Source organism: Schistocerca serialis, unplaced genomic scaffold, assembly GCF_023864345.2.
Source record: "Schistocerca serialis cubense isolate TAMUIC-IGC-003099 unplaced genomic scaffold, iqSchSeri2.2 HiC_scaffold_1362, whole genome shotgun sequence".
NCBI classification, from domain to species: Eukaryota; Metazoa; Arthropoda; class Insecta; order Orthoptera; family Acrididae; genus Schistocerca; species Schistocerca serialis.
The window spans coordinates 646,152-658,596 of NW_026047583.1; the positions used below are offsets into that span (position 1 = coordinate 646,152).

Here is a 12,445-nt window from a genome sequence, read left to right on the forward strand (position 1 = left end):
GTTTTATTCAACTAATGTATGCAACCAATAACACAAGCACTTTTACCTTCAGGCAAAGGAATCTCAACGGCTTTCCAGGAAATATTATTAGCGAATGTTTATGCATCTTCAGGACGTACTGGGTAGACACACAAAAACACATTTTCTCGAGACTAAATAATCAGTTTGTTTATCAGAGCTTACTCTACCATAATAAATAGAGAGCGGGGGTAGTGAGAGTTTGACTGTGTGTTGAATAAAGTGGATCAAACGCCCAGTTTTAATTTTTGCAATGAGTTACAACTGGTTGCCGAAGCCCTTCAACTAAGATACTCTTGGATACACTTCCGTGCAATCACAAACGGTTTTACATATGCCAGCCATGAATCCGCAACCAGACGCGACAGTTCCCCGTGTTCATAAGGACTTCATAAGTCAAGTTATTAGTTGCGAAATATGGCCAGTTACTTTCTCCAACCACACTGCCTATCATACACTGAAGATCCAAAGAAACTGGTAAAGCTGCCTAAATTCGTGTAAGGCCGCCGCGAGCACGCAGAAGCACCGTAACATGACATTGGATGGACTCAGCTAATGTCTGAAGTAGTGCTGGAGGGACCGACACCATGCGTCCTGCAGGGCTGTCCATAAATCCCTAAGAGTACGAGGGGGTGAAAGTCTCTTGTGAACAGTTCGTTGCAATGCATCCCAGATATGCTCAATAATGTTCATGTCTGGGGGGGTCTCGCGGCCAGCGGAAGTGTTTAAACTCAGAGGAGTGTTCCTGGAGCCAATCTGTAGGACTTATGGACGTGTGGGGAGTTTCAATGTCTTGCTGGAAATGCAAAAGCGCGCCGGAATGCACAACGGACATTAATGGATGCAGGTTATTACACAGTTTGCTTACGTATGCGTCACCTCTCGCAGTCGTACAACATCACACGTCCCACACCATTACAGTGCCTCCACCAGCTTGAACAGTCCCTTGCTGACATACAGGTTCCATGGATTCATGAGGTTGTCTCCGTATCCGTACACCTCCATCCGCTCGATACAATTTGAAACGAGACTCGTCCGACCAGACAACATCATTCCAGCCATCAACAGTGCAATGTCGGTGTTGACGGGCCCAGGCGAGGCGTAAAGCTTTGTGTCGTGCAGTCATCAAGGGTACATGAGTGGGCCTTCGGCTCCGAAAGCCCATATAGACGATGTTTCGTTGAATGGTTCGCACACTGACACTTGTTGATGGCATTAAGATCTGCTGCAGTTTTCGGAAGGATTGGACATCTGTCACGTTGAAAGATTCTGTTCAGTCATCGTTGGTCCTGTTCTTACGGTATGTTTTCTCGGCCGCAGCGATGTCGGTGATTTGATGTTTTTTCCGGATTCCTGATATTCACGATACACTCATAAAATGGTCGTACGGGAGAATCCCCACTTCATCGCTACAAGGGAGGTGCTATGTCCCATCGCTCGTGCTGACCTTGTCAGCGTACTATTGTCTGACGTCATCTCACAGCCTTCTCTGCTCTTTCGTTCTTCATCGTCGTGCCGGCGCTTTCAACGTGACGGAAGTCCAGCCCTTCCGAAAATTGCAGAAGATTTTAATGCTTGGACATAAACAAGTGTCAGACTGCGAGCTATTCAACGAAACATCATTTATATGGACTTTAGGAGCCTAAGGCTCGCTATTGTACCCTTGATGACTGCACGACACCGAGCTTTACGCCTCGCCTGGGCCCGTCAACACCGACATTGGACAGTTGATGACTGGAATGATGTTGCCTGATCGGACGAGTCTCGTTTCAAATTGTATCGAGCGGATGGAGGTGTACGGATACGGAGACAACCTCATGAATCCATGGACCCTGCATGTCAGCAGGGTACTGTTCAAGCTGGTGGAGGCTATGTAACCACTCAAAACACACTCGATTTTAACAGATACTTTAAGTATTTCATTGAAGGAACAGACAGAACCCCAACACAGCTTTTTTGAAGTTCTTCCTCTTCTTCCTCTGAATGATACCCTAGTTAGATAGCAGATCTGCAATCGCTATCAGAGTAAAGCCGTCGTCTCTTACGTTTAATTCTTGATCTGTATCAATGACACCTTCCTCCAAAGTCCGACTAACAATTTTATCAAACTTGTTAAAGTTAAAAATGACACATTCGTGCCGAAACATTTTGGGCTATACGGTACAGTACTGAAGAAAACAGGTATGTAGTTCACAAGGCGCGGTCTAGAAGACTCCAATATCAATCAGTAACATGTGTCAACAATAAAGACAGAATGCGATAACGCAACCGACAGCAAAACGTAGTAGGCTTGGGAATTTAATGAGGGTAGGGGGAGTTGGTTCAAATGGCTCTGATCACTATGGGACTTAACATCTGAGGTCATCAGTCCCCTAGAACTTAGAACTACTTAAACCTAAGGACATTACACACATCCATGCCCGAGGCAGGATTCGAACCTGCGACCGTAACGGTCGCGCGGTTCCAGACTGAAGCGCCTAGAACCGTAGGGGGAATATAGAAGGATTCGACGACAAATGGCCTTGGAGAGCGAGTTCGAAAATTTTCGCTTGATCTGAGAGACCACACCTCGTGAGTTAAAAGTAAATTCTTCTGGAGTCACCACTTTCAATGGACAGCACATCATCTGCAAATGTCACAAGACCGCTTATGTTACTGCTGTCTTGTAATTTCTGTAGTATGGGCTCCAGTGCTATATTCAAAAACTCCGGACCACACACTGATCCCTGCTGACAGGCTTTTGTTGTCGTCTTCGTCATTTTCTTTCCGGGGCGTGTTAAAGAAGCACATCGCCCGTGGCAATAACATCTCAGGCAATTACACAGCGCCTCTGGATACGCCAAATCCCTAAGGCAACCAAAGAAAGACAGCCACCACAGGCTATCAAAAGCCCCAGCAATATACTCATCGCTGTGGTGTACATAGAATGAGTATCTGTCGCTAGCGAAATCGCCTTATTAATTGCGACACAGTTGAAACATCTTAATCTGTCTTGCGACTCGGTGGACACGGTTCAGCGTCGGCTTAGGGAGGCGCCGCTACTTGGCAAATGTGCGGCCGTCAAGCAGGCGTCCATGGTGTTGAGCAACTCTAGTGCTTAGTGTTTGCCGAGGACAGTGTCACTCATGAGTAGCGGAACGTAATGTTTTCCGATGAATCGGTATTGACTTCAGCGAATGACGGTCCGGTACCAGTAGAAAGACAGTAACGTGCCAGTTTCGACCCCAAACACATCCACTGGTCATGTTGTAGTGGCCGTGAGTCTGTGGCAGTTGGGGGCTGGATGTGTCCCCGTGGACTCGGAATGCTTCAGAGGATAGATTGTGTCCAGTATACCCTTATTATGAGTAATATTATGGATCCATCATTTGACAACTGTATCCTGAAGTAGCAGTCTGTTTTCAGCAGGACCAGTCTCGTATACACTTGTCAGCGATGGGGCGATTTGCAGAAGAGAAAGAAATGTGTCAGTTCGTCTCCTTCTATACCAGAATTAAACCCTGTAGAAAACGTATGGGCAGAGACAAAACGGAACAGGCGACGAAAGTTGCCTTACTCCGCGCCGAGAATCCGTTGCCTCGGGAGATGTGACACGAAATGAGAAATCTATTGCCCACTTCATAGTCTTCCTTCCTCGCAGATAGCAGACAGTCATGGAAGTTTAAGGCTTTGGGCAGGATATTAAGTGGTAAAGAAACCACATGGTGTGCCTTTTGAGGGACGAAAATATCGCAGCGAGAACGGTGAACTATTCGTTCTATTTCCAGAATGAGATTTTCACTCTGCAGCGGAGTGTGCGCTGATATGAAACTTCCTGGCAGATTAAAACTGTGTGCCCGACCGAGACTCGAACTCGGGACCTTTGCCTTTCGCGGGCAAGTGCTCTACCAACTGAGCTACCGAAGCACGACTCACGGCCGGTACTCACAGCTTTAGAGCACTTGCCCGCGGAAGGCAAAGGTCCCGAGTTCGAGTCTCGGTCGGGCACACAGTTTTAATCTGCCAGGAAGTTTCACATCAGCGCACACTTCCCTGCAGAGTGAAAATCTCATTCTGGAAACATCCCCCAGGCTGTGGCTAAGCCATGTCTCCGCAATATCCTTTCTTTCAGGAGTGCTAGTTCTGCAAGGTTCGCAGGAGAGCTTCTGTAAAGTTTGGAAGGTAGGAGACGAGGTACTGTCACAAGTAAAGCTGTGAGTACCGGGCGTGAGTCGTGCTTCGGTAGCTCAGCTGGTAGAGCACTTGCCCGCGAAAGGCAAATGTCCCGAGTTCGAGTCTCGGTCGGGCACACAGTTTTAATCTGCCAGGAAGTTTCTATTCGTTCTATTAATTTGGAATTTAGTACAGATTTAACAAATTAACCGAGTAACGCAAGAAAAGCTACACTAAAGCCAATCACGAACGAAACGTTTTCGTCACGCAGTTACCTATTAGATCGGCAATGCCGACATTTTTTTTTTTTCATCGCTAAAATGAGAAAAAAATTGCGCATAGCGGGACGGCAACCTGCTTCCTTTTTTATGCTTTTTTATACATCTTTTTCCAGACCTGCGACGGGACGTTACTAGCCATAGCCGTTGACCATTCTTTTACTTTATTTTTCATTACTGGAAAGAACGGACACAGCAGCTTCAGGCTGGGTGGACACAGTGGGCAGTGGTCGAATCCCGATGCCCCACCTGTCACTGTGCTGGTCCCTCACATGACACCGGTCCGTTTTCTAATTATTATTTTTTTACTTTTTATTTATTTTTCAATGTTAATAGGCAAATAATATACCGGGACTCAATACAAAACAATTGTTTTCGTTATCAATAATGAAATGAGAGAATGCTCCAGAACAGGGGGAAAAAACCTAACATCTTGACGATTAGAAACAAGGTGCTATATATTTGCAAATATAGCAAAGTAACGCGGAAGCCTCTGCCATTTGCAGTGCGCGTTGACCATACAGGGTGTTTTCGGAAGAGCGTGTAATGCTATAACAGGACATAGTGAACGCTCCACTTAATAATTTTAGGTAGGGAACGTGGGATCGGAGAAGACAGCTTAAGAAGATACGGAACTTAACTTGTCTACCGTTTTGTCTAGCATTACTGTTTTCCAGCTCATTTACAACTAACATGCGTACAAGTTGACTCGTGCCGTGCTGCTTATTTACATGTACATTCTTTATTTCCAGCGCGGAAACAAGGAGGACGAGCCTGATCACTAGGATGTCATGAAGCAGGTTTGTTTACTTTACTTGTCCACAAGGTGGCTCTGTTGTATCGTATTTACACTGTTCAATGACAAAAGGTGGTACGAATCAACAACTATTCAGTGCTATTCAGAGAAGTGTAGTACAATACGATGGAGCAGAGCCGGTACAATTTCGCAGAGGTCACTGATGAGACAGGGTAGTAAGTTGAAATGCTCTCGCTGCTGAAAGTCTGTACATGGAACGATTTCCTGACAGGCATCATCCATCATGACGAGTGTTTATTTCTCTCGATCGAGGAATGCGGGAGACTGGTTCACTGTAAAGAAGAAACGAGGTACCTGGCAACATGAGTACCACTCGCACACCCGATTTTGAGGAGGAAGTGCTGGAACGTGTTGCAGCCGACTGCCCTACAAATACTCACCCTATTGCATATAAAATGGACGCTGCACGTACTAGTCGAGCTGTGTGGCGAGTACTCTACGGACATCAATTATAGCCGTATCACTCACAACGAGTCCATGCAATGCTTGTGACTGACTTTTCTCCAAGGGTCGCATTGCGCTAGGGACTGCTCCAACAGTGGACTGATCGACCAGATTTCCCCCAAAATGTGCTGTTTACTGACGAGGCCTCATTTGATCGTGATGGTATTTCGAACAGCAAGGACAACCATTGGTGGGATGAGGAAAACCTTCACTCTGTAGCAGAGTCACACCATCAGGTACGTTTTGCTGTGAATATCTGGGCCAGCATTGTACGCGACAACCTCATTGGGCCATATATTCCAGCCATAAGTCTGATCTGCCACCTGTACTTCAGCTTCGTGCAAAGAGTTCTGCCTGATTTGCTGGAGAGCGTACCCTTGGCTGTTCGTGAGAGGATGTGGGTACTACATGATGTTGAACCTCCCCACTTCGGTGTGGATGTCCGTGACACTCTCAGTGCCGTATTTCCTGGTCGCTAGATTGGAAGGGGCGGTCCTATTCCATGACCTGCGATGTCACCTGAATCCCCTTGATTATATCCTACTGGGATGTCTAACGTCACTCGTGTATGAGACCCCAGTGGAAATGGAATTAGTTGCCGTTAGTTTCAGCACATTTTGTGAGAAACAGTACAAATGGTATGCTGATTGTGTCAGTGATGATATTTGCAGGTAACGGTAACTAATGTAAATGTAAAGGTACAGAGTAATGTGATTTTGTTCATATTATCTCCTTAAGCTGGGTTCTCCGACCCCTGGACGCCTGTTTCAAATTGTCCAGTGGAGCATGCTCTAGATGTGTTAAACGTTTGCACGCTCTTAGGGAAACACCCTGTATACTGGCGAGAACACGGGGGTCGGGATCGTTCTCATTCCCGACTAAACATTGGAGTAATGTCCGAGGAGCCGTACAGTCATATCAGTCCTCGCCCGATGGAAAACGGAAAAATTCTGACACAGAAGCAATTGAACCGAGAAACCAGCTTCACCTGGTCGGGTAAGGAAAGCCAGTGTTCTCGCCTGGAAGAGACAAGCCTGTGTGGCAAGGTATCAGGTTGATGACATGTATCCCAAAGACCAGTGAGACGAAACCCAATGTGATGGAGGCGCGCGTTGGTAGGGATCAGGGGGCCAATGAGGCGACTTCCACCGGAAGGATAGGAAGACTAACGCGAAACCGCTCTGTGTCCTAGTTTATCAACGGCGCGGTCTTTTCAGCAGAGGAGAGGGATGATTGTACTCCCCAACGGGAAAGCAGACGTCTGTTGGTAAGGAGTGTCACTAATGAAATGTAGGTTCCCAGAAAAGTAGTTATAATATAAAATTACGCATGTGCCGCAATTTAGAACTGATCCGACCATCATCTGTAGAGGAGGTCATACTCGCTGGTGGAAGACACGTAGGTAACTAGCTCTACCACAAGTTAAAACGTAACGCCATATAAACAGTAATGAAGTCTTGAGGTTGAAGCTCTTTTGTCTGTGTTTGCTTTAACAATACATATGTTTTAGAATGGGGCCCGCCCTTAGCAAAATGTTTCATGGCAGTGGGCTTTGATTTCATAGCTGTTAAACATTTTTATATCTATATATCTAATTTTATTTTCACTTATGTTTGTACACATGTAAATATTAGTTTTTAAAATCGTAAATATAAGTTATTGAAGAACACATAAAGCTATGTAATAAACCCCACTGATGATGCTGCAACTGCAGTGAAACGTGTTTGGGATATTTACAAAAATTGTGTTTTGATAAAGCCGTATTCTTAAAGCAAACACGGACAAAAGAGCTTCAACCTCAAAATAATTATTTCGTCGTCCTGCCAGGCATTTCCGAGAAAGCTCCACAACAAATTCCGGAACATCACAACAAAGTTATATAACTGTAATAATTCAGTGTTAGACACACAGGACATACAATACTCCTCGACAGTTGAGCGGTGCTCCTGAGAATCAATGGACCCGAAAATTGAATGCCATTTACTGTCACCTCGTGTGCCACCAGAGCACTTTTGAGAATATGAGTCTGCCCGCATCTCGTGGTCGTGCGGTAGCGTTCTCGCTTCCCACGTCCGGGTTCCCGGGTTCGATTCCCGGCGGGGTCAGGGATTTTCTCTGCCTCGTGATGGCTGGGTGTTGTGTGCTGTCCTTAGGTTAGTTAGGTTTAAGTAGTTCTAAGTTCTAGGGGACTTATGACCACAGCAGTTGAGTCCCATAGTGCTCAGAGCCATTTTTTTTGAGAATATGAGTCTGATCAGCAGTGGTCTGTAGCATGCTTACCCAATATGGGGGTGCAAGAGAAGGGTGGGCATATTTTACAGACTCAGGAATTCCCGGCAAGTGCGTCGACATAGTATGGAGCTCCGGATCAGGTCCATCTACGACCATTCACAAAGAGGGGGGTCTCGGTCGCGGGAGATACAGCGGAGAGGGTGCTGGAGGCTTTCGAATACTCACCACCAACTGACGTGTTATCATCTGGACTGAGCTCGGTGAAGGGACGCACCCTCCAAAGTAATCTTTTCAGCAGAAGTGGAAGTGCTGACGATGCGGAAGGTACAGAGGAAAAGTCCCTATGCGAAGTTAATGGCGGAAATTCACTAGGGCCATCAAGCAATGACTCACGTTGTCCATCAGAAACTTGTATAGACACAATGTCTCTCACTTTAGTTAGCCTTTTACGATGTTCATAAGTGGATTTTAAGACCACGACATGACGCGGGAAATTTTGCGAAGGTGTGCATTCTCATTTTATATAATACTGGTGCCCACTTGTCCTGTGTAAATTATATGTACTCAATGTTCACACATCTGCAAATGAGAGTGGACATTCCGTTTTACCAACCATATTCATGGACTGTAAACTTGTAAACGATGTTGTGGAGACCAGAATTCCCACCGTATATTCCGTGTGGCCCCAAACGGAAGCAGGGCGGTCTCGAAGAAACCGTCATCATCTTTGGGCGGAAGGTTAAACTCCCTGACATTCTTATATTTAACTACGCTTTCGCCATAGTAACCATGCTGTTACTACTATCGCAATGAGTGAAAGGAACTCTTCCATGTCGCAAAACGAGTCTGTCTACTTAAAGCCGGTCTGGAAACCTACACAGAAGACATACGATCCATAATCGAGATAAGTCGTGTGAACCTGTTCTGAAATGACGTTGATCGTGTCTACAAGCCTATCATGAATTTCTAACAAACCTGGCTACAGGTGCCACGTGGACTTGTCAAAACTAAAGCTTTAAGTGGAATGTTCCTGGGAACCATGGACGACATCGCGGCGCAATAAAACGCCTCGTTAAATCTGATTCAGAGGAAAAAACACTGTGAGACAAAAGAAAGATGCTACGCACACGACACTAAAAGGAAGCAAGGGCGCTCTCGTGGCGCTACGGTACAGGTGGAAACGGGCAGAATCTACACGCCTGAAGTGTTAAGCGGGGATGCTACTGAGCTACGAATACATTACGTTACACCTACCAACATTTTGATTCTTCTCATCGCTCTTGACTCAACATAATGAAATGAAGTGCCTTTACTGGATCTACAGTGATACGAATGATGTGGTGTGTTTTGAGAAGGTGTATCTTTACGCTAACCGGTGAAAACATGTTGATCTTTCGACTACGTTCACATTTACAAGTGTTCTTTACTTTTATGTGCACATCTGCACTCCTCGTAATGGGATTCGGTCCCATGTTACATGGCGGCAATTTATATTAAAAAATAAATAAATAAATTGATATTTCATCCATGACCATGCATGGTGCTCTCAAGTATAACTCACGAGCATCGTGCGTCCACATGTGTTGTCTATCATGCGAAAGCGCAACTGCTGCCCACACATGGAACAAGTCTCTATGGACTGTCTGTGTGATGATGAGGTACTGCAGCCATCAAGATGACCAGATTTGTCCCCGATAGAACATGTGTGGTGCCAGTTGAGACATCAGCTCCATCCCAGAGCCAATATTCAGGATATCAACAACTATTTTGAATACTGTGTGGCCCAGACCACTTTAGTAAGTGTACAACTGTTTTATGACACCCTTTCCAACCGAATCAATTATATGCCTCCGGATCAGGAGGGGTGCAACGTCATACCGACAAGTGGGCCTAGGCCGCCTAGTTCTCAGTAAGTTTGGCTCGATTTTGTAATCACTCAAACGATATCATATACGCTCTGAAGTCCATGAAATATGATTTTCTTTCATCCTCTCGTTCTGCATGCTTCACTTCTTTTGTCAAGCACTGTATGTAAAATTTCTGATAAGGCGTAACGGAGGGACTGATATCCCCAATTTTGTCAGGGTTAATAAATCAATAAATAACGAACAAGTGGAATGGGGACAGTATTTATCATTCCACTGCCCCCCCCCCTTTCCCTTCCCTACGCAAAACTTACCTTCATATCAAAGGATCGAATCTGTTGGACACAGGAACTCCTCTTCTTACATCCCGTCTTTCCTATAGTGGGTAGTTAAATACGTCACGTTCTTACCGCAACTCTGCAAGATACGGGTCATATTTAAAGTGTAACGATTTTAGCTCATTCATGTAACCAATAGCACGAAGTGTTAACTGAATGTGACTGCCATATGGATTTGCCTTAAGTAAAATAAGAAAACACTTATCTCTTCGGCGATTACGCTGTTGGCTCTTTTAATGTAAATGGACACCGTAATCTGTCAAAACTTTTGGAAGTAGAGCTTCCTTTGTGTGCTTTATATGTTACACAGGTCTCTGGGAAATAAAGTGTGGTAACAGGTTATTTGAAGAATTAGAATGTGAATTATTCGCATAATTTCACAATATACGAGTCGACAAATAATGATCTCGAACAGTTTTAGAAGAAAAAAAATCAGGAAATGAAGTCCAGAGAATCAATGAAATTACAATGAAAATTTTGCTATATTTTGCCGTCTCTCACTGAAAATTCTGTGATGACGTTGATTATTTTTCTTAGAGTGCTTTGGCATCATGCTGTCAAAAACTAATTTATGTTTAAAGTAAAGGAAAAATCGCTAACGTCAGTTTTTCTGAGGATTATATTTGCAACGCGAAAATGACTTAAAGCAAATGTGTACCTTACCACATGTTAAGCAATATTTCTCACATATAAAACATCTCCGTTCTTAGAACACGTAGTCGAGAGTTTTGTAATGTGTTTGAATAATTGCAATGTTAAACATATTGACACACGTCAAGTTCATTTACGGGTTAGCTGACGTCTGCATCTACACGGATACTATGCAAACCACTTTGTGTGTGACGGAGTTTTCTGTGAGTAGCACGTTCAGCTCCCCCTTTCCTATTCCTGTCACGATTGGTTCAGGGATAAAACGATCATTGGTAAGCCACTGTTTACCGTCGATTTCTCTTAACATACTTTCATGCTGTTTTTTCGAGATATACGTTAAGAGGAAGCAATATACCGGATGACTTCTCTAGGACCGTAAACTCTGGGAATTTTAACAATAAACCGCACCGTGATACATAGCTCGTCTCTAGCAGTGCCTGTCACTGAGTTAGCTGGACACCTCTGTAACTCTTTCATACCTGCTGAATTAACCTGTAAAGAAACGCGTTGGAAAAAATTTAGAAATTTGCGGTAAGGACTATGGGACCAAACTGCTGAGGTCATCGGTCCCTAGGCTTACACACTAATTGAACTAACTGAAACTAACTTACTCTAAGGACAACACACATCCACGCCCGAGGACTCGAACCTGCGACGGGGGGAGCCGCACGATTCCGCGGCAAGACGCCTCAGAAATGCGTTGTCTTTCTTCGGGTCTTAACTGTTTCCTTTATCAATCCTGTCTGGTACAACTCCCAGACCGACAAGTAACATACAAGCACTTGTCGAACGAGGATTTTTTTAAGGTACCTCCTTAGCGGGTGGACTAAACTTCCAGAAGACTATTCCAGTGAACCTCAGTCTGGCATCTGTCCTGCCTGCCTTCTATGTAGTCGTTGCACTTGGTAAGTCATTCCGTACACTTACTACTAGGTACTTTACGGATATGACTGATTCCTGCGTGTGTTCCGCTCTCGTGCAGTTATACAGTAAGTGTCTTCCTGCCTATTTATTTCAAATTAGATTTGGTTAAGTTGAAGGTCAGCTGCCAATCCGCGTCACGAGCTTCGATCCTCTGCAGAGCTTCCTGCATTTCGTCACAGTTCTGTAGCGTTGCGACTCCTCTCCACAGTAACACACTGCTTATTTCTGCTCGGTGTATGCCTGGCAGAGCCTTGCACATAAATTGTATGCAGAATTTTCTAGGAGGAGGGACGGAGAGGTAACGTGGGTGACGGGGTGGGGGGATGGACAAAACGAATTTATCGATTCCTTTCTTAACCACATTTGCGGTACTCATATTGCATATTTGGCAACGGCCTTGCCGCAGTGGATACACCGGTTCCCGTCAGATCACCGAAGTTAAGCGCTGTCGGGCATGACCGGTACTTGGATGGGTGACCATCCAGGTCGCCATACACTGTTGCCATTTTTCGGGGTGCACTCATTCTCATGATGCCAATTGAGGAACTACTCGACCGAATATTAGCGGCTCCGGTCAAAGAAAACCATCGTAACAACTGGGAGAGTGGTGTGCTGACCACACGCCCCTCCTATCTGTGTACTCAGCCTAGGATGACACGGCGGTCGGATGGTCCCGTTGGGCCACTTGTGGCCTGAGGACGGAGCGCATATTGCATATTTAATTCA

At 45.2% G+C, this 12,445-nt stretch overlaps 1 pseudogene; it reads left to right on the top strand.

The window, feature by feature from the left end:
• The first annotated feature begins 12,106 nt into the window (after positions 1-12,106).
• Positions 12,107-12,224, top strand: LOC126440384 (5S ribosomal RNA; annotated as a pseudogene).
• Positions 12,225-12,445: the final 221 nt, after the last annotated feature.